This window comes from Balaenoptera musculus, chromosome 2 (assembly GCF_009873245.2).
Source record: "Balaenoptera musculus isolate JJ_BM4_2016_0621 chromosome 2, mBalMus1.pri.v3, whole genome shotgun sequence".
Lineage (NCBI taxonomy): Eukaryota > Metazoa > Chordata > Mammalia > Artiodactyla > Balaenopteridae > Balaenoptera > Balaenoptera musculus.
In genome coordinates, this window is record NC_045786.1 from 44,816,032 (window position 1) to 44,840,452 (window position 24,421).

Below are 24,421 nucleotides of genomic sequence, written 5' to 3' on the forward strand. Positions count from 1 at the left end.
GCTTCAAGCCACTGCAGGCCAAGGCCACCTGAGATCAGATATACTATATGTATATCAGTGTATGTCTATTAAATATATCTCAATACATTATATATATATATATCAGTGATTTTTATCTAGTTGTGGTTTATAGTTTTAAAAAAATGATTCTGTGTTCTCTAAAGATGCACTTGCAATACATTTTTAACTAGAAAAATAAAAGTTTCCCATTATGAAAAATAGCCTAATCCAAAATTATTCTAGGTAACTATTCTACACAGTGGATAATTGGTGATTCCATTTAAATAGTCATTCAATAAATACTTGAGCTTATAATTGCATAAATGAGTATAAGGGAGTTAGACTTCAAAAGGTATGGCTCAGAAAATTTAAAAATCGCTACCAGAAATTAAAAGGGAAAATCCCAAAATATCCTGGTTTCCAAGACACATTTATCTGTTCAAGGCAAAAAAAAACCAAAAAAAACAAAAAAACAGTTTTCTTACACAATTATCATTTTAACAGATGTCAAGATGTATCTTGAGACATCAGCATTGCAAGCATAAGGAATAAAAATACTTTTGTAAAGGATTTAAGGGTTACAGTAAAGGTTTTATTATTTGTGGTCCAGACCAAGCCAGGGTGACCCTGCTATATTTGGTTGATCTCAGGTACAAAATGCCTTATTTTTTGCCTACCTATGGTTTTTGAATTTCTTAGCCATATAGAAAACAGTACATGTATCGCTTTTTTCTTCTACAAACCCTTCTGGCAGTCAATATCCTGCCATCAACATATGGATTTGACCACAAAAGTTGTTTAGAAATGTTTTGATTTTGTATCATTAAATTGATACTGTGATTCTTGAATAGTTTTCTAAAATATAAAGGTAACAAGAAATGCTGATTAATGATTACATACTTTTTGTATCATTAACAAACTAGGGACATATGACAAGAAACTTAATTTCTGTCTGGAAGTTTAAAAAGGCCCTGGATTTATAATTTACCTTTATGTGTCAGAAGTATTGTACTGGCCATATCAGCTTTATTGAGATTAGGAACCAAGAACTATCTCACTGACCACTGTAGGTTATACCTGCATACCTCTAAGTGCAGTGATGTCCTTCTTCCCTGGGACCCCCATGTTTGTTCATTTTCCTGGACTGTCAGGGAATGACATTCTTTACCACCTCTGAGTAGATTATATAAACATGGGACTCATGTTTATCTAGTTGTGGTTTATAGTTTAAAAAACATGATTCTGTGTTCTCTAACTTAAAGATGCACTTGCAATACACTTTTAACTAGAAGAATAAAAGTTTTCCATTATGAAAAATAGCCTAATTCAAAATTATTCTAGGTAGCTATTCTACACAGTGGATAATTTTTCCTGGAGTACTTTATAGATACAATATCTACATGTGTTCCTTATTCCTTAATAGTGAGCATGCCTGACATTTAAATAAAATTTGAGCCTTGGTTATATTTACGAATCACCTGTATCCAATAATATCTTGATAGGAAAGAGGATACATTATTACTTGTTGCACTCAGGTAGACTTTATCTCATGAAATCTCCAGAAGTCACTGTAAAAGGAAGCCAGAGAGTCAAAAATATTAAAAAAGTTTATTTTCAGTGTGTTCAAGAAAGCAAGATTTTGGAAAAGACTAAAATCTTCCATCACCAAATTAAAAAAAAAAAAAGTATTTAGAGGAAAAGTTGTTAAATTTCCAAGGTTATTATAATTATTTTAGTCTTTTCACAGTAAAACAAAGAGCAACTGATTTATATGATGATTGAGTTTGGGTTAATGGGAGATAGTCAAAGGTTTATTATTTGGGGAAACAGAAACAGTCAGAGTGACCCTGTTATTTTTGGTTTATCTCAGAGTTCTCAGAGGACAAAATGTTTTTGGTATTTTGGTTTTGTTTTTGTTTTTTTCCTGATTGTGACATGTGAGGGATTTAGTGATATTGGAAACAGGACACAGTATCATTTTTGTTTTCTGTAATATAAAATGATTGCCTTGAGTCCCTTGGAGCAAAAACATTATATGTATCTTAGATATGGCATGTAGACTTTCAGCACACAATCACACACACTTTTCTCCATTTGCGCTGCTGGGAACTTTCTTCTATCTGAATGCCAACTATAATCTCCTCAAATGTACTCTATGGAGAAGCAGGAAAGGCGCCTTTCAAATCTCCTAGGATTTACTTAGAGCTAAATTGTGGGCCCCACTAAGTTCAAGAGTTGAACAATAGGTTTGGATCCTGCTCTTTTTTGAGAAAACTTACCTTTTATCTCTGATATGAACTAATAAATAAAATTGTATCATTGTGAAGAGGGGCACACTTGGCCATGAGTGGCACAGCCCTGCTTGTGGCCTGTCACTCAGGCCATGGGTCTCGGCTTGCCCTGGTCAGTTACACAGGAGGTGAGAACCCTCTTGAACATGCTGATGAATCTCCAGCATGGCTGTCAGCAAAGTTAAACAATTTAATATATTGAAACATATGATATCCTTTTGAATTTTAGTTATTTTATAATTTGGAAGGAAACATAAACCTGTCACCTGGATATTTGCTTTGTATGCAACACATTTTTTTTCCTTAATAAAACAAAGTCTACTTTTGAAAAAGATTTCTAGGTATTTCATTTGTCCTTTTCATTTTGCTTCCCCAGGGAAAATTATTGAATGATTTTCTTTGAGTGACCCAAATAAAGAGACATTAGAGAGGAAATTTAAGGCTTCTCTGTCATCTTATCTTAAGTAGATTATGTATACTATGGATCTATCTTGGGATCAATCTCCTTTCTGACCACATTAAGCTCCAGAATATGATACTTCATTAAGAGTACATCTTATCATGACTACAGGACATTTATTTAGAACCTCCCATTCTGGCCAGTTGCATGCCCCTCCCTGAATTTGTTAGTACCTCTACCTGTGTTCTGTGCTAATTCTCAGGTGTCTGAATACCAATATCAAAGCTGACTTAAGCCTTTGTCTTCCAAGAAACCATTTTTGACTGCTCTGCCCAAGTCTGGCTTCTTCCTTTAGGACTCATTTGAGCTTCTATGTACTGAGGATTGTGTACTGTTCAAGGCACAGGGACAAACACAGACAAATCAGAGTCTCTGACTTCATGAAGCTCATGGTACAGGAACCAAGACAACCTGAGGTTCTCAATCGAGTGTTATAGATAGGAAGTGGGGTCCCACTTTATACACTGAAAAAAATTATATTTCTTTAATTTCTGCATCTGAGCTCAGAGACTGATCATGATTTGGGGAAGCACACCTGAAGAAAAACAATATAAAATGACAAGCACAGAATGAGGCAGAAGCCCTCAGTGGGGCCTGAGCAAGTGAGGCCCCAAGGGTTAAGCCTCATGGGCTTCTTGGTAAACCCTCCTCTGCCTGTGTTTGACCTTCCCCTTGAGGCCTTGACATATCCATCCTCGAGAAAGACAGCTGGTTTATGCTTATTCTTCAGCAAATTAATATATATGAACACATCCACTTCCCAGTTCTGTTTTTAGTAACTCTTAATAAATGCTTGACTGCAGGATTCCTTCTGACTGTTGTTTTCCTGCCTTTTTCCTTTGGGTGATTCAAATTTCTGGATATCAGAAAAGAGGCATCTGGTCCTGCCAGCCTCTAGTTGAGGTGTTTTATTCCCTTTGTTTCTAGCCCTCAACCTCCATACTGGCTCCATCTGCTGATGTGTAGCTGGGCATGGGGTAGGTGACTCCTACCGATGACGGCCACTTTTGCTACTGCCTCTGGCTGAAAGATCCCCATGCTCTGTGGTCTCCCATGGCAACTCCAGCCCCATTCCAGTCCATAAGCCTACTTCGTCCTTCTGTGTTTTCCTTGGTCTCAGTAACTCTGGGTGACTTTTTTCTGTATTACAGAGAAACAAGCAGGGTTGTTTCCCCCTATGTTGCTGCCTAAGGCCCACTGGCCCAAGAAACTCCTTCAGCCATTGCCATGTTTCCATTGGGCACCCTACTGGAGGTGAAACCATGCCTTCTCTGGAAGTCCCTCTGTCTTTACCAGCAGCCCAGGCCCAAAGAAGCAAGGCCCTTACAGGCTGTGCTTCAATTCTGAAGGGGAAGCCGGCACACTCAGTTTGGAACAATTGCCCTCCTCCTTCTCTCCCTGGCTCTTGGGTTTTCCCTTGAGGATCATGAAGGGTGTTCCCCAATGTGGCAAGAAGCTAATATCTCATGCCTCAGATTTATTTGTTTATATATATATATAAACATATATAAAACCTCTATGTATAAATATATATATAACCTCTTTGTTCTGGTTTTCTGCCTTGGTACCTACTATAAAATGATCAGCCTTAGAAGTGCTAAGAAAACCTGTTTTCCCCTTAACAAAGCTAAGTATTTGATTGACATGTACACACTGCTATATTTAAAATGGATAAACAACAAGGACCTGCTGTATAGCACAGGGAACTCTGCTCAACATTCTGTAACAACCTAATTGGGAAAAGAATTTGAAAAAGAATAGATACATGTATATGTATAACTGAATCACTTTGCTGTACACCTGGAACTAATACAACATTGTTAATTAACTATACTCCAATATAAAATTAAAAGTTAAAAAAAAAAAAGCAAGTGATGAGTGTCAATATCTGCTTGTTTTCTATGTCTGGGACCAACTTATTGTCTTGACAACAGTGAAGTGGAAAAGATCCTTGACTAGTAAACAGGAGAGGAGACACATGTGCAATTGTAAACCATAAATAAAGGGCTCTGGAAGAGGCTCACTGTAGTAGATGAGGTCAGTGGGCTTGAGGAGTGGCTGTAGGAATAAGTGAGTAAAACTCAAGGGGCCTCAGTGGGCAGGGTGAACTTCATACCTGGAACCAAGGGGACAAATTAAGTCCACCATGTCTCAAGACACCAGATTCCTAGATCTTCCCCCCAATATAGGTTTTTTTTCTTTTTAAAAGCCTAGAGAGTAAGAAAGGGTGTTTCATAACCATCTAACTGCAATAATCACTAACCCTCAGGTGCTAATTTTCTATAAATGGCAAAAGCCACTAACTGCCAAATGACTTTGAAAATGCTGGCCTTTGGCTGGAACTGTGACCACGGCATGGCCTAAGATGCCTGAGTCTTTTTGCACTTCATGAAGAAATATCATTGAATGGGTTGGCAATCAGAAAAGCAGTTGCAAAATCAGATGAAGGAATCCTCTGAGCCAGTAATTCCATACTGCAGGCATTGCTTTTGCCCTTACTTCTGGGCCATTGTCTGAGGAATTTAGCCCCCAAAGCTAATTGGAATCAATAGTTAATGTTTCTTCTCAACTCTCCAAATTAATTACAAAATGATGTATGTTCACTTTGTTGCCAGACTATAGATTTCTATTTAAAACTTCCCTCCAAGGGCACCTTTTCCACAAGAAGTCAGCTCTGTGTAGTTTGTCATGTCATTCCTTCCCCCATCCACCTTCTTAGTTTTCTCCCCTTGAAATTTTGTGTTGTGGGCAATATTAATATTCAGGCAATGAATTAGCTGTACTTGAGATAAAGAGAACATGCCTGGAGAGCAAGCACCAGGAGGTCCTGACAAAGATGAAGGCAATGAGAGCAGAGAGGTGACCCTTCTCTTCAAGGTGCTGCAGTTCCAAACTGAATCCTTCTCCTGCATCGTTAGCTGGAGAGCTTCCCTCAAATCAGCACGAGTCAAAGGCATCATAAAAGGTGGACCGCAGCTAGTTCTGACCTCTCAGTGAGGAATCTGGATTTCAAGAAATAGAGGAACCTCTGCTTTTCATCTGGATCCCTTAATATATAATGTTCAAGAACTTTAAGGTGAAGATCTCAAAATACCTTTCAGATAGTATCATTAGCAAGAAAACTGGTACCCACAAGACACTCGACACACAGGCATTTTTATGATATTGTGATGTATAATAAGACATATATATATATGGTCTTCATTGCCTTTTCTGGAGCAGAATTTCTAAAGTATTTGGATCCCTCCTAAGGATGGGGGCTGGTTTCCAGGAGAACCAACCATGGGATTAGAGGGTTTGAACTTTCAGTCCCACCCCTCACCTCCGGGGAGGAGTGAGAGGATAGGTAGGGGCTGGAGGTTTAGTTAATTGCCAATGACCAATGATTTAATCAATCATGCCTATGTAATGAAGCCTCCACAAAAACCCCAGAGGATAGGGTTCAGAGAGATTCCAGGTTGGCGAACACATGGCATTTTGGAGAGATGGGGAGAGTGGTGCTGACAGAAAGCACGGAAGCTCCACACCCTTTCCCCATCCCTTGTCTTATGCATCTCTTCCATCTGGTTGTTCCTGCATTATATCTTTTTATAATAAAGTGTTAATCTAGTAAGTAAGATGTTTCTCTGAGTTCTGTGAGCTGCTCTAGCAAACTAATTGAACCTAAGGAGGGGATCATTGGAATCTTCAGTTTGTAGCGGGTAGGTAGGTCGGAAGCACAGGTGACAATCTGGGATTGAGACTAGTGTCTGCAGTGAAGGGAGTGGGGTCAGTCATGTGAGACTGAGCCCTTAACCCGTGGAATCTGATGCTATCTCTGGGTAGATGGTGTCAGAATTTAGACACCCTGCTGGTGTCTGAGAATTGCTTGGTGTTGTGTGGGAACAAGCCCCTACCCCCACCCCACTGCCAACACTCACATTGGAACTGGGTTCAGGAACCCAAAAGAATTTTACATGTCTTTTACTCAGTTTTCCAATACGGGAGTCCTACATTAAATTTGGTTGTTTCTAAGTCTGTCCTTATTTCACCCTACTTGTCCCACATATAGTAGTGCAGAGGAGAAATAAAGAAGAATAAAATTGTCGCAGTGGACTTTCCTTCTGGGAGAATAGGAGTTTGAAGTTGAGATAAAGTCTTGTTTATTCTGATCCTGCTCAGAAGTTGGGAGGACGTTACTGAAATGTTAGGGGATGGTGGGATGCACAAGAAAAGACCTCACATAATGGGTTCTGTTAACTTTAGCAGACGGTCTTCCTATCCATCACTCCTTACTGCTCAAAATTGAGGAGGCATCTTTCCCCCTCTTTCTATCTCACAGTAACATCACCTGTCTGGTTTGTTTCTTTCATTCAATGAAAGATATTGCACAAACACATATGCCAGCCCTCAGAGAAGCAAAAAGGAATAAGGGACCATCTCTGCCCTCAAGAAGCTCCTGGTCTAGGGAGGAGCAGAATAAAAAGCCCCTCTCACATTCTCAGAACAGAGATGAACCTGATCAGACTCCAATGTCAGAACAGGATGTAAGACCAGATTAATAAGAGCTAGCGAGGCTAATGTGAGTGTGGGTTGGCCTGGTAGGTACAGCCAGAGTAGTCAGGAATTACAGAAGAAAGGGACTTGTAGCAGGGTGGATGTGTAACAGAGCAGGACCCTATGGGGCCTTCCCAGGACAGACCACCCCCTCCACCCATATCCTCCACCTGCCTTTTGTCTGTAGAAAAACTTTAGCCAAAGAGGAAAATTAATCATAGAAATTAGAAAATGCAGAAGCAAAGAAAAGCAGTCAAACAGGACAAAATAACAATAGTTTAGTCATTAAACAAAGTCAAGGACTTTTAGTTCCTCCTCAATATTCTGAGCGATATCCTGTGAGCTGTCTTATAGATACTGTAACCCCCACCAGGTGGAAGAAGTTAACTACATGATGACCAGGCTGTGGCCATGACATAAGATGCTCCATCTTGCACAATTCTGAGAACTGGCCTCAAAGAAAGTGGGAACAAACTGACCCTGGAACTAAAGATTAACTGTACTTAAAAAAATCAAGATGACACTGATCAGACCACCAAGTGACCAATTTCAAGATGACTGTCAGAGCTGACTGTGCTGTTCTGCATGCAGCCCCCTAGCCTTTGCATATACACCCCTGAAACTCCCCTTTAAAAGCTCTTGCTCCCTGATCAGCAGTGGGGAATTGGCTTTTAGACACAAGTCCACCTTGTCTCCCAGTTTCCAGACTCTGAAATAAAGCAAGCCTTTCCTTTCCTACCAACACTTGTCTCTCAAGTATTGGCTTTCGAGCAGTGAGTAGCCGAACCTGAGTTCAGCAACAGATGGAGCCCCTGGAAAGCCAAGAATACAAGTTAGACCAGTTCTTGGGCCTCTTGGTGAACTGAAGTTTTCTGAGCGTGAGTGTAGGCAGCCTGGCCTCTGGCTTCCAAGAGTAACCCTAGCTCTGCCTCTGACTAGTTTCTTGACCTCCATCCATCATTCAACCCCTCTGGGCTTGTATTTCCACTGAGTAAACAAAAATAATATCTATCTTAAATGATTAGGGGGAAATATTGTTTTAAGATTCCTTTAGTTGCGTGTTAAAGAAACCAAATTTGAACTAGGTTATGCAAGGATTTGGGAGAGGAGGAGGGATTATGAGGTACTGGAAGTTTTCAGAAAGCAAGAAAAGGCAGGGGGTAGCTGGTCTCAGGGATTCACTCCCAGGCTTGTCTTTGCTTCAACTCTCAGTCCCACTTTTTGTACATGGGGGAAAATATGGTACCAACGACATCAGTTCCTCCCCTTTCTGTCTGCCAGCCTCACCACCAGCAGTAGTCTGAGATTTGCTCCCTCTGATCCCAAGTTCAAAATCACAGAGAAGTACTCTGTTTTGAGTAAATTTGCATCCTTGGCCCAATCAACAGACTATCCCATTCAAATCACAAGGTTAGAGTGCGGAAAAGAGCATTTCCCGGAAAAGTCTTCTTTTTTAAATTTTTTTTTATTGGGGTATAGTTGTTTTACAATATTGTGTTAGTTTCTACTGTACAGCGAAGTGGAGTTCCCTGTGCTATATAGCAGGTTCTCATGAGTTATCTATTTTATACATATTAGTGTATATATGTCAATCCCAATCTCCCTAGTCATCCCACGCCCCTTCCCCCCTTGGTGTTCATACGTTTGTTCTCTACGACTGTGTCTCTATGTCTGCCTTGCAAACTCGTTCATCTGTACCATTTTTCTAGATTCCACATATATGCGTTTATATATTATATATTATATTATATATATTATAAATATATAATATATATTATATATATTATAATATATATATTATATATTTATAATATATAATATATATAATATATATTATAAATATATAATATATATTATATATAATATATATAATATTATATATTATATAGTTTATATATTATATAGTTTATATATTATATATATTATATTTGTTTTTCTGTTCCTGACTTACTTCACTCTGTATGACAGTCTCTAGGTCCATCCACGTCTCTACAAAAGACCCAGTTTTGTTCCGTTTTATGGCTGAGTAATATTCCATTGTATATATGTACCACATCTTCTTTATCCATTCATCTGTTGATGGGCATTTAGGTTGCTTCCAAGACCTGGCTATTGTAAATAGTGCTGCAATCAACACTGGCATGCATGTGTCTTTTTGAAATATGGTTTCCTCTGGGTATATGCCCAGTAGTGAGATTGCTGGGTCATATGGTAATTCTATTTTTAGTTTTTTAAGGAACCTCCATACTGTTCTCCATAGTGGCTGGAAAAGTCTTCTGTGCAGAGAAGTCAATAGTTTTGACAAATAGTAATGGTTGATGGCAAGATGGTGTTCAGTGCCTTGAGTCAGAAGACCAAACTGATTACATTGCAGACAGCATCTTCAGGACTCTAGGCAAGTCACAGGTACAAGAAATTAAAAATATTGAGTGGCTACTTTATGCCAGGTACTTTACTTATTATTTCATTTAATTCATCTATCAGTTCTTAGAGTTAAGTATTATTACTCACATTTTATACACAAAATCAGAGGAGTTCATTGACTTACAGCAATAACATAAGGAAGGAAGTTCATCTGGCTCCAAACTGTAGGCTCTTTCTGCCTTCCTGCATTCCCAGAGGTCAAGGGACCTCCCTGTGTGATGCAGGAGATTCCTCTTCTTTGATTTTATTGAGGCAGTGTCCACTTGTAAACATAATACTATATTACGAGATGTTTGAGGGATGAAGGCCCCACCCCTCTTTACTTTCTCTAGTAGAAGGCAGTCTTTCTCACCATCTATCTGTAAAATAAAAAAAGCAGAGACTCCCTTCCTCCCTTTCCTACAGGTTTTGGAATTCTTACCTTCCTAATTCATGAAATCAAACATTTGGTCATGTTTTAAAATGATGAAGCCCATGATAAACCCACCACCTTAATGAGTAATACTCTCATGAAGGGAGAACGTGGAACTGGAGACAGATTGACTGGGGCCCCCTCTGCCACATGGTATAGCTGTGGGTAATTGCCAGTGTACCAAGTGTCTCTGGACCCCAGTTTTCTAATTAACAGAATGGAAATAAACTAAACATCATAAAATTGTTGTGAATTTTCATTCAGAGACTCATGTGAACAATTTTCTTTTGTATAAAGTTAAGTATTTCTGATACATTATATTTGTATAGCATTATATAGCCTGGGCAATGTTGATTCTTATGAAGCTCTGCTTCATCAATTGAAAGTGAAACCAGTCTGAGGGGAGTGATGGTAGGTGACCCCATTGGTTTCCAGCAGACTTTCTGTACACAGAATCATTTCATGTACCAGTTGCTAGAAAGTCAAAGAGTAAATCTGAAACAAATGGCATAGAATCAGGAATGCAAAGGTCACCAGGGGGAGAGAAGTTAAAGATTAGAAGTGGTCATCAATAGAGTAATGCCAAATAGATATCTATGATTATTGCCAGGAAGGATGAACTGAATAATTGTACTAGGCTAGTGTCCCTTTGAAATGACACCTGAGATATCCAGGTGAAATAATGAAAAATTTGTCCAGGCAAACAATTTAATTTTACTAGGATTGACCTTGCTTTGGAAAGGCATGAAAATGTTTGATACAAACAAACAAAATATTATTTAAATTGCCCAGATGCTAGAAGAATAACTACACACCCAACCCAATGAGACAGATGTTGCAGTGATGAAAATTATATTCTGAATACAGCTTATTTTGTTGTTGCTTTCCTTGCCAACCTGGAAATAACACAGTATTTCCAAGGTTCATTTACGGAAGGTAAAGGCAGAGAGAACGGTGGTGTAGAGTAGCACGAAGTCCACAGGATTTGAATTCAGACATAATGCCTATGAATTTAGCTGGACTCCTAGTTTAAGACATGAGATCAATCCAAGACTCAGTGTTTTTATAGCTGAAAATAAGGATACAAATAACAATTTTCAGTGCTGATTAAATAGGATAAAATAGCAATAGCAATATTTATGAATTATTATGAATTATTTACTATTATTTACTATTGCCAGGCACTGCTTTAAGCACTTTATAGATATTCTTTTGACCCTCATAACAACGCTTGCAGCTCTCATGTTACAGGTGAGGAAAAAGAAGCACGGATAGGTTAGCTTAGCTTCCTGAGGTCACACAGCTAGGGAGCACTGGGGCAGCAGAATAGACCCACATAGTCTTCAGCAAATTCTGTGATCCTATCCCAAGTCATTCACTAGAAAGTTGGACAGGACGCTGAGCAGCCCTGAGTAAGCGTTTGACGTTGGTCGTCCGGTAAGACTCCAGTAAGTGACGTGTGAAGTGCTGAGCTCTGCCTGACTCATAGGAGGCCCAAAAACGCGGGTGGGGAAAAGCCAGTTCTTTAGCTCCTTTCTATCACAATAAACAATACAGCATAATCTTAAAAACTTCAGAAGTTGCTTCTCAATATTAGAAGAGATCTTTCACAGGCGAGCAAGAGGGAACTACAAATCCTCCACGTTAAAGAAGAAACGTTTCCTTTATAAAGGTAAATTCAATTTGAGTTTTGAAGCATACAAAGTGAAGCATGTAAAGTCCATGCGGCCAAAGAGCAGAGGCTCTCAGACAGCAGCTCACCGGGGAGCTGGGGCGAAGGTGAGGCGGCCTGGCTGGGGTGCCGGGAGTCAGATCCGGAGTGGGATCCGGCCTCATGGACTCTCGCGTCTTCCAAGAAACAAAGCCCCGCAGACATAGGAATCCGGTAGTGGCTGAACATCTGGAAAACGGAGGCCCGGGATGAATTATGTGCGGATTATCTTGCACTTGCCCTGGAATTTCTGTTTATTCACAGTCGAGGAGCATAAAGAAGAAAACCTGTTTCACACCTGGCATTTAATTTAGAAGGGATTGCTTCTCCAGCCGGAGGAAAAGCCATCTGAACTGCCCTGTGTCCTGGCTCTGCTTCAGGGCTCCAGCAGCCAAGCAAAGCGCCTTATTTCGCAATGCGCTCTGTAAACGTGTGCGCCTGTGGAAGAAACGTGTGTGCACGAGGCCACCCGTGTGTGTGAGAGCACCAGACACAGCCCAAGTGGGAGGACCCAGAGCACATCCAGCCCAATTGCCAAGCTTCTCCCTTTTCCCAGATAGCTCCATAAATGTCACCAGGAACTAAGGCACAGCGCAGAGCTTCCCAAGCATGCCTTTACTTTTGTTTGGAATTCATTTTACTCTTTGGGTTTGCTAAGTGTGGAAAGTTCATGGAGAAACCAACCTCAGCCCCAAAGCAACGGTTTATTGTGTATGTATGTCCATGCAAGCATCTCATTGAGCACTGCTTTGGGGTTTTTAGACGAAGTTCTACCTGCTAAAGAACCCTTTTCCTCTAATCGAGTCCCATCTCTTTGTAAGTAAAATGGAAATGCCCCTTTAAATCAGTGTTTTCTCTTATCATGTCTGCAGGAAGTGCCCAGAACAAAATGAAATAAAAACGCTTTTTTGTTGTTAATGGGACGGGCACTGGCTAAGTTCATAGTTACCTTTTTTTTATAAGACCCTCTCTAGGAGCCCAGCAACAGGTAGTACATCTAGCAAATATTTACTCAAGTCTACGGTATTCTTACATACCCATTCACTTTTTCATTTGGTACTCACTGCCTTGTACTTTCAGCAGGGTCAAGTGATGTTAACAGTGGATAAGAATTTATTGCTTATAAACATGATGGACTTAATGTGTGAAGTATGAGATCATTTTTATCAGTGGGAAACCCTTCTTTAAAAAAAAAAAAAAAATCACCCTTCCAGGTACAGAGACTGGGGAAGGAATGAGCAAGGGAAGATTGCATTCAAAATCCTTGCTTCTGTATTGCTAGCTGGTGGGAGGCAACAGAAAAACCCCTTGTTCAGCAAAATTTATAATTGTGCCTCTGAGGATGCACAGTAGGCCATGAGGGCAGGGCAGGAAGGGAGGTAAAATGCTCTATTTGATAGAGTTGGGGAGATGGACTTGCTACTGGAATCTCAAATAAGGGAACCCACTCAGTCCTGTGGAGAGAGAGCTGAGAGATGGGCAAGGTGCCGGGAGGCCACAGAGAAACGTACCCAGCACGTTCATCAGTCAGGGTGGCCGATGGACTTGTAAAGAACAAGGTCGAATATACCCAGTTCTAGGTTATTTGCCTTCCTGCAAGTGAACTCCAAATCTTCAATACAAATCCCTATATTTATAAATGCTGTGAGTGTACTGTTTTGGGGGGAAAAAAAAGGAAGAGGGCGGAATTCCTTGTATGTCCTTGTGGAGCAGTGTCAAAGGCTAAGGCCCTGAGGGGGTTATAAACTAGGGTAAGTCATTGGACTTCCCACAGAATATAGGATAATATGGGACAACTTTGTTTTACTCTCTTTGGAGACAATGATTTTTTGTTTTCTTTCAATGGTGAGCACACCATTGGAACCCAACTCAAGAGATAATTGTTAAGTACTCAGGAATTTTGCAAGGTGGTTAGTTGTCAAACCATAGGTAGCTTGAAATTGACCATAGTGGGAAGATTTGCCCCTTGGATAGCAGCAATCACTGCAAATCAAGGCTTTTTCTTTGAGAAAGACTGTTTGCCAGCACACTGCTGGTTTACACTCTAGTGATACCAAATTAATTGTAGTTCCAGATCATACAAGCCTCATTCCCTGAGGTCTCCCATTTGTGCATGTGATGCTTGCTCTGCCTGAAACATTTTCTTTTACATTGTGTTCCTGAAAAACACCTGTTTCAATACAAGATGCAAGACTCTCTTGATGAGATATTAGCAGCCCTCCTAGTATCTTCAAGATGTATCTTGACTATGCACAGAGCCCATTTCTTTTTTGTGCCTATTTTTCTTTCCACGGCTCTACTAAATTGTCATCAGTTTGAGGTCAGTATCTGAGTCTCAATCCAGGCATCTTCAATATCTTGCATAGTGCCTGGCATGTAACAGACTCTTAAAATATGTATGTTGAATGAATGAGTGAATGAATAAACATCTGCTGTCTCTGTGCCAGGCAGGAGAGAGAAAGAGGTGACGGACAGGCACATTCTGAATGAGTTTACAGTCTAGTGTTTCCAAAGGAGGAAAAGCAGTATCAAAATAAATAAAACAAACAACCACAGGACCAATCATTTTACAACGAAACCTCATCTACCAAGAATTCCCCATCCATGAATCTAATTTATTCTGAGCATCAAGGAATGAAAATGGACTTCTGAGCCTTCTCAGTGAAGGTCTGAGGAAGTCGAAGTCTGTGCACTTTACTCCAGGAGAAATCCCAGGCCCTGCCTCCCAGACCCATCATTCTTCATGCACTTCTGACAACTTCTGTTTGGCAGTTTTTAAAGCCACAATAGTTTAAAAAGAAGATAAGAGAGAGGTGACTGTCAGAGGTGGGCATACTGAGAGCAAAGAAAAATGATAGTTGTCACACTGACAGGAAGGAAGAGATATATAAAAATTATAAAAACAAACAAAAAACTAGACCTGAGAACTCTTCATTCACAGCAACTTCTTAAAACTGCAAAATGTTCTTGAGCAAATGGTCCCAGAATGTTGAGTTCCAGGGACACCTAGTAAAGAAGAGAAGAAAGAATTTTGGTCAGATTATCTACATCCGTGTTCTTGCTCTGTTTCTCATTTCACGTGTGACCATAGGCAAACTACTTAACCTCTCTGAGTCTCAGTTTCTTTATCTAAAACAAGTGGAGATTGCAAATACCTCCCTACAAGGTTTTTAGGAGCAATAAATAAGATGAAAAGTATGAAGCTAAATGAAAATATATTTTTGACAGTAGAGTAACTATATAAATATGCACAAGGTATCACATATGTAGATATCTTGTCTACCACAAAATGTGGTTCAGAGAATTAGAAATGGAAGGGTGGTTGGGCACCCACTTGATTGTACTTCCCACTTTACAGATGAGAAAATGGAGGCTAAAAGTACAGATCTTCCCAATAGAATGAGGGGATGTTTGCACAGATTCCTTATTTCATCATTTGTCCTTTCTCTGAGCTAGGTCAGAAAGAATGGATTCACAAAAGAGACTCATCACCAACGTTCAGATCAAAAAGAGAAAATGATTAAAAGAAAACTTTTTATCTTGACAGAATCCTTAAAGATCCTTAAAATTCATCTGTTTGTGATTTGATGTAATGGGTCGGATAGGAGCTCCAACTCACAGCTTTGCTTCACCTTGGGATCATGAACCAGTCAGCTTTTATTGTCTGTCCACCCCCTACAGACAGAGATTGGGATTGGCTCTTTCATATATTCCATCTAATATTCTTTCATCATCCTTATGTAGGACAGATTATAATCCCTTTTTTCAAATGAGAAGTTGAGACTTCGAGATTTATTACAAGACTTGCCCAAAGGCATTCAGGCAATTAGTTATAAGGATGGCCCAGGACTGCTAGATCAGGACTAAAATCAAGTTTATGTCAAAGAATATAAATTACTAAACACTTTGTATATGCTAGGTCCTGGTCTGTGCTTGTCCAGTACTTGTTCTGTTTCATATTGTTTTATCAAATATCCCTAAGAGTAGCAAGCTCTGTGAAAAAGAACAGCCTTGAGGTGAGATAGCAATCACTGATGGGTTTTTCAGCTCCTAAACTCACGGGAAGGTGACCCAAAAAGCAGTCCCTTGTTACAGAATAGACCTGCTCAACCCTAAATAATGGTTCTCCATTTTCTTAGGCAAATTGAAATCCCTGAATATGAATTTTCAGAGCATAAAAAAAGATGACTTTGGGATATTCCATATATTCTCAGAATGTAAAAATTATTCATCATCATTATATATAGTTTGATTCAAGATTGTGTTATTGAAAGAGACGTTTTCTTCACAAATTCCCTCCAGCCTGTCTTACCAGAGTAATTTCTCACTATATTTCTCAATGCATTTTGTTACATGATACTTCCTGCTGGTCTCTGCTTACTTCCATAATATTTGAATTTGCTTATTCCTGTCTCAGCAAGGAATCCCCTCCATCCTCAACTTCTCCAACTATTCACACCCTTCTTTCTTTCAAGTTTTCACTAAAAGGCCCTTTCCTCCATGAAATTCTTCTTGATCCTCTACGTTTGAGAAAGAAGAGAGGCGGGGCAACATTTATTGATCTCCAGCTTTGTACCAGGATTTATGCTGGGAGTATGGTACTTGTTATCTCATTTAATTCACGCAAGTTAATAACTGGTGTATATTATAAGCATGGAGGGAAAAGAAAGGAATGTCTTAACATGTTCAGAACCCAACATATTCTAATTACAAAGGTTCTGACATAATAGCATAAAGACATATTCTTTTTGTGGGTGATGGAGCATCTGTGTATAGTAGATTTAAGCACATTTTGCTACTTCATTCCATGTGGCACTGCTAACAGAGTATTTGTCACAAATATGTGTACAGCTAGATACTCAGGAGCAATTAAGACTCAGACTCTGCTGTGTATATTTCAGGGATGAATTGATCTTCTCTTTTGGAATATAGAAATTTCCTCATATTTTGTATCAATATTATGTTCATATCTGTAGCTCAAAATCATTCATTCTTACACACCCAAAGAAATAATACCATTTTGGCAGGTGATATTCTACAGATGAGCAAAGAGTATTTTTTGAAAGCATTAGAGACCTACTAAAAATTGTTGAGTGCTGGGGTTTGGGGAGATGGCTTAGGAAATGGTGGGTACAGAAGGGACAATTCTGATTTCTCTCATAGAGTAGGTTTTGAAGGGTGAAAAGGGCAGAATAGGTCTGTTGTTTACCTTGTTAATCTTGGAAATTCATGTTTTTTAACAGGGCTCTTTATGCTGGAGAAGATTCTCTAAAGGAGCTAAGCCCATAGTTTGAAAAGGGGAAATGTTTCAGCCTAAGCATGTTGTTTCCCCACCCTCATTGGTCTTTCCCCCAAGAGATCATACAGGGCATTCCCTCCTTATTCATTTCAGAGCAAGAAGGGCTCTCATCTACTGTCCAGATGGGTGCATGGACCTATGATCTCAGTCCCAGCCATCCACGCTAGACCTTCACACAACATAAGGCAGGGTAGTCGCTCCCCAGCCACGAGCACAATGGGAAAAAGATGTCTGTTTCTCCAGACATGAAATATCTCTGAGACTGTGAGCCTCCAACTGAATACTGGTCTTAACACAGGTGAAGTAAAGGCAAATTTTTTAAAAAAATTTAAGGGCCTCAATTTAAGAATGCAGCTTTTGCTGAGTTCCAAGCAATTCACATGGCCACAGTTCCTCCTGTGCACGGAATTGTTACTGCCGAGGTCCTGAGATGGCCCGCGGTCTGGATCCGCTTACCCTGGACCAGCGCTTCTCAGCCCTTCATGTGCACATGTGTAGCCCCAAATCTTGTTAAAACTCAGGTTCTAATTCGGTAGGTATGGCTCAGAGCACAGCACTGACTACCAGGAGTCATTTTATTTTCAGAGAAAAGACAAGATGTTCTAGTCGAGAGACATGTTTGGTGTAATAAACCAGAATTTGTTCTCAGAAGTCTTAGTTAAAAGAATCATTTTCAGGATGGGTGAAAACTCAACAATTTGAAGACCTACGAAGTCTCCCAGAATTAGCATTCCTGGTCTGGAAATCTTATAAAACCAATTATTTTCATTACATATCCTCTATTTGAGGTTTAATCTGAGGGGGTTGGACATATATTGATTTTCACAGCATTCCTGAGTTTCGCTGAAATCTTTGCTGAAATTAATTTAGGAAAGGTTTTTTTTTTTTTAATTCAACTTCAAAATTATTTCTCACACTTCTATCACCAATATCCAATTTATTTTAAAAATTGAGATTTGATTCTATTACTGAACCAAAACTTTTCCTTGATATGGAGGCAAAGGACTAGAAGAGGATAGACTACAAAAAGTTATTGTTTTTAAATGTTTTGCTTCAGTATAAGCTAAATATACAGACGATCGCTTTGTCAGGCTCACCTGTGGAGTTTGGCATTCTGATTTTAATAACCTGGGGAGAATCTTAGCCGCTTAGCAGAGTGGTGATTTTAAAATAACATTAGGTGATTTTAATGTGCAGTGTTTGAGATCACTGGGTTAATGATATGGTTCTTTGTATTTATATGCATTTGGCAAATATTTGCTGTACCTGCTCCATGCCTGGGCGGGCTTGGGAGATACAAAGATTTTAGCCCTAAGGGACACCGTAGTCTATTGGCTGAGATTTCCACATTTCAACTTTTGTTCCTATTGTTGCATCAGACCTACTACCTTTATGTTAAAGAACCTCAGGCTGCGGGTTTGCATTCAGTTAACAGCCTGTGTGTGAAAGTTAAGTGTATCCACCTGTTCCATTGAGTGGCCATGGGAAACGTTTTGTACATGTGCTTTGGGAGGAAAAAAAGAAAAGACATTTATCTTAGCTTTCTGCTTCCTATGATGACCCAAGGCTTTCATTTTAATAAGGAATTCCTCTCTTGGCAGAGAAGGAAAACAGATGGTATATCTTTAAGTACATAACGTATGCTTCCTCCACATTATTTTTGGAGAGCAGAAAGTATGATTAAGGGAAGTGAACTCATGCTGTGAAAAACAGACACTGCAGTTGGGGTGCCTGGGATAGCTTCCATATGCACCAAGGTGATGGGTTTTCCTGATCCCCTCTGCCATCTTCATTCTTGCAGGATTTGCAAGAACATCTCTTTCTCAAAGAGAGACCATATGATTACAGTCAGTGAATGACCAGTTGATATAACCTGCAAGGGTTTTCCAAGAACCATAATTAAAGATTAGATGTCACTAATATAGTTTTCGGTAATTCTGGCAAGCTCATTAGCAAAGTTCTTATATAAGATGCTTAGGAATTAATCCTCACATTCTTTCTTGTGCTTCCTCTGAACATAAGGTTATTGTTGTTTAAATATATTGGTTTAAAAATACCGTTCTGTTATGGTTACCAGGGGGGAAGGAAGGGGATAGGGATAGATTGGGAGTTTGGGATTGACATGTACACACTGCTATATTTAAAATAGATAACCAACAAGGAACTACTGTAAAAAAAATATATATATATATCGTTTTGCAGACAATACATAAGAGAGCGTATCTATAGCATTATATGACAATTATGATCAACTTTTCCCAAAAGGTAACTGTGACTTTTCAGGAAAATGCCATACGTGATTTCAACAAATATATTCAGCAGGATATCAAGTAGGGTTCTTTGGCCCCTAGTAGGCAAAAGCCCAAGTCAGAATTGCGTAAACAATAAGGGACCTTCTTGGCTCACATGATTAGAGATACAGAAGAGTAGGCTCTAGGGAGGACTTAATCTAACTGTCTGGTCCTATTTCTCTGTGCTGCTCTTGGCTATGCCTTTCTCCATGTACTGGCATCAGCCTCAAGCTGAGCATGAAGACTGGGGCATTTCTAGCTCATATTTGTGCATTTGGATGTTCAGAGCATTGGAGAAAGGGTTACTTCTGGAAAATATCTCAGACAAGTGAGAAAACATTCCCAGTCAATGTCTCCTCACCTCCTGCCTGACTGCTATTCTTTTCCCTTCAGGCCATATGGAATTCCATGAACTTTTCTTTTGTTTGAGAGACTGAAACCCAAAGTTCATACTCAACCCCTTGTCACTGGATTAAGAGAAGATTTATTACATTTATGGGCCACTTCTCACAGAGGAAATAGTGTATCTGTCAAATGTAGCAAGTCTAGCCTGACTGTTCAGACAACCATACAAGCCTGCTGAAGAATTATTTCTGGTCCTTTCTGTTTGGTGTTCCTAGGTCTCACCTCCAGAAAACACAGAGCAGAGAAGAATCAGAGCATCCAGTTCTACTTATCAGGAAACATTCAACTTTTATGGCTATACCCTGTTTTATCATGTGTGTCAGATTTGGAGTTTTTACAGAGCAAGTGGGTGTCTCTGAGCCATTGGTTTATCTGAGATTGCAATGATTTTGTCTCTTTAATCAGGAAACTGGGGTGTGGGGACATCGACTCAGCTAAATTTTAAGCTTAATGAAAATCTTCTACCCTTTAAATCTTGGTTGTCATCATGGATACCTAGGGAAGTGCCTGCAGTAAGTGACCATCCTTCATTTCAGCCTTTCCTGCATCTGTGGTTCTAAAAGTGGAACCATTGGCCTCACCACACTTGTCCACTCAAGGAGGGCATGGGGTCAGAAATGCCATGATGGATGTCAGACCAGAAAGGCTGTGTGTGTGTGTGTGTGTGCATGTGTGTGTTTTGGTATACCTGGTAAGTATTTATAACAGGTCTTTCACAACACTCCCTAAGGTATCATGAGAAATATGTTCCTTTAATTAATTTAGAGAATATTATAAATCTAGGGAAAAGTTATGGATTTTCAAATATCTTTTTTAAATTAGAGGTATAATTTACTTACAGTGAAATATACAAATACTAAGCATGCAGTTTGATATATTTCTGTGTATTTGTTTTAACTGAAGCAAAACTGACGTAGCGTGACATGCATGGACCTTAAGTACAATTTGATAAATTTTCATAAATTAAACACTGATACCTCAAGTGAAATATTAAAAAATTCTGTCAAACCATAAAGTTCCTCAGGTCTCCTTCTAGTTTATCCCCATGAAACACAGGCAACCACTCTTCTGATTTCTATCAATATAAAGGAGTTTTATCTGTTTCTGCATTTCATAAAAGTGGAATTATACACAATGCCCTCTTGTGTCTGGCTTCTCTCACTCAACATAATGGATCTGACATTCATCCATATTTTCACAGGCATCAGTACTTCATTTTTTGATGCTGAATAATATTCCATTGTATAATTATGTTACAATGTATTTACACATTCTCCTCTAATGGGCATTTGGGTTGTTTTTAGTTTTTGGCTAGGGCATATCAGACTATCGCCCCCAGGGATGGAACTGCCTTATGTCTCTCTTGCCTAAGAAAGGCTTGTCCTCTGGAATCGTCAAGACTTCCTTTAATCCTCATTCTTTGATTGTTCTATAGAAAACTGATCATTTTTCTCATCCTGTTACTTGTTGCTTCCTTGGAAGTAAAAGTCCTTTGCATTCTTTGCATCCTAGTTGGAAATTGAATTTTTCTCTAGGGATCATTGTTTGCCCTTGGAAGGTGTATGTCCTTAAAATGTATCTGTATTCTTGTGTATGTATGCATAGTTGTGTGTATGTGCATGTGTGTGTGTGTGTGTGTGTGTCATTTCCAAAAATTAGTGAGAGGGACCTATGCATGCACATAGCATTGTGTGCGTCCATTTTTTCTAGAAATTAAAGAGAGGAGACTGAAGGAGTTCCTGAGGAAGGTATGAAGGGGATGTAAGTCCTTATTACAAGAGTAGAGAAAAACATAACCCTAGATCATGGACGTTTTCCTGGGAAGTGCTGCTGGACTTGGAGTGCTAATGCATTGATCATGACCAACCCTCTGCACATTTTATTAAAACAAGCTGAATAATTGGCAATTGGGGAAATGTATTTTAGGGAATTTCCTTGATTAGAAGAGTAAAATGGATACTAGAAAAAAAATCTCCCTGGATAGGCGCTGGTACTTTTCTAAAGAGGGTAAGAAATCATAGAGTTAAAATTTGAAGAGTATGGCTCTCTGATAGAGAGTGAGTAAGGATAAATTTCAACATGGAGATGCAATGCTAATATTTGAGGGGGGGGGGGGTGAATGAAAACAGGCTTCTAATAAAATGCTTAAATGTCCTCTCTGCTCCATCTTTCTAGTTATTCCCAGTCTTACAATAAATTATGTAAGCTGCATACAGTTTCGGCTTAGTGGCATCTGGGAGAAAAGATCCAAGGAACAAGGATCAAGGATCCAAGTACTGTGCAGGGAAAGGTGAGTGATGGTTCATGGGAAGATGAAGGGGAAGGTACAGAAGCCCACGATGTGGAGCCAGTGTGGCCAGCAGCGCGAGAAGAAGAAACGAGACTCTCCCGATCCCACATATGGGACAGGAAGAGTGCCCGTGGGGAGTGGAAATGCTGATATGTGGGCTACATATTTGGGGGGAGCTTATTTTCAAAACAAGTTCATTGATTTTTTTTTCTGGATGAAAAATTAGACTCACCGAAACCATCCGTAATCTTACCTATATTTGTGGCCATCCTTTCATTTAATTCTTAACAATGACAGTGAGGTAAGTTTTGCTCTATCTCTTTCAAAGTTTTTAAAAAAAAACTTTTTTGAGGCAGAGAAAGGGTAAGAAAAGTAATATTTATTGACTGCAGGCCCTAAGTATAGGAAGAAGAAAAGGAGATTGTGGGAAGCCGAGACAGTGGTTGCCCTATCTGAAGACACTGTCTTTCTTCACTGCATTCTTAGTGCCCAGCACCGCACCTGGAACAGGGCATTTGTGAATAAGTACATGGATGACTTGCCCAAAGTCACATAGTGAGAGATGGAGAAGTCATTCTCTGCTGCTTCTGTTAAAGGTGTACATTTTATTTCTTATAACTGATCTCACCTTTCTCATACCTCACTGAATCCTAGTTGGGGTGAGCTTGGGGCAGGGAGCGGTCACAGCAGTCAGAAGTACTAACTTGATCATGAATATATCTCAATCTCTTCGGGTTTAAACAGTTCCACTCAGATAACCCAGTCTCCTTTTAGATAATTACTCAGCCTTTTAAATTCCCTCCCCTTTCCACTGTTCTACCAAAGCTGACACCCAGGATCCATGGAAGGCTGGGTGCACTCCACCTCATAGGAGTGATGGCAAAGATGTCCAGCTCTATGTGCTTGGGCTCCAGTGCTGTCCTCTGGGTCTGCTGGTCTCCAATGTGTTGTCCTTTGTATGCCTGGTCAGGGTGTCCTGTGAACATCCCATATGGAACAGGGGCCAGGACTGCCTGCGTTATATTATATTACATGATGTTGGCCCTACCCTACATACTCTGGATTTAATACACCCTAATGGTTATGGAGACTCATACAGGATATAGCTCTGATGAACCTTTATAATCAGCAATGTGGCTTCTATTACAAGAAATAACCACTTCTATAAGCCAAAAAGTACATAGGCCAAGACTTTAATAGTCCCTTGGAGCTCTCCCACTCTCTATCATCCACAATTCTCAGGGCTAATTAGGCCCTTGACACTGACCATGTGACTCTGAAAGGAAGTACTATGACTTGACTCAGACCCTAACTAGGGTCCCACCCCATCCAGGATTCTGGCCGGAGGGGCATACGGACACAGGACCTCTTGATTTGCCTCACATCTGTCTCCCTTACTTTTTACACATTCAGTGATCAGCAGGGGCAGATTTTCTACTTATTTCTTCTAGTATATTCAGAAATGCTCTGAAATGCTGTGTTCCTTAGGACAGGAGACCTCGTGGGCTCTCCTTCATAGGCATATAATCTGCGTACTCCAGACTAGTTGTTCACAGAAAACCAAGAGACAACCAGGAACTAGGGATGTCCCAGGAGTAAATGCAGCAGTTGAGGGTTTTCAAAGTATCATTCTCATTACAAAATAGTCATGTTTTTCCTCTTCATAGGAGACAGCATAACTATGTTGTTTTTCCACTTGAGACCCATTGGTGAAAGACTAGCCTTAGGAAAAAGATTTTTAAATACACTTCAAATCAGACTCAATATATTTGTGGTTATAGGGGGCTGAAGTTGCTTATTTTTTATTTGTTTTAGGTTATCATTAGATAATTAAAAGCAAAATGCTTATAAAAGTGACTTTATAGAAGGTCCTAGAAATATTCAGTGGGCCTAAGTCCAATGCCTACTTAATACCTTTCATAGATGCTCTGAAAACTAACATTTTTGTGTGAATCTGCACTTCAGCTTCAAACTAAATTTTTTTTTTGATTCCTTTCATATGTTAGCAAGCATGTCCATGCATGCTAACCATTCAGATGGTTGGGTAATCCTTCCAAATGGTGACAGCATCCCCAGGGACAACTTGAGGCACACTGCAGGGAAGATTATTGAGGGGAATGATTTTAGATCACTCATACCGACTTCAGAGAGGTCTACCAGCTGCTAGCAGCAGTGAACCATTAGTTTTAAGTGTTACTGGTTGATTTTAAATCTGAGATCCTCTTCATGGGATGAAACTCCTGCAATCGAGACAGCCCAGTTCCATCAGTTCTAACCTGCCAAAAAGGAATCTATGCAGACA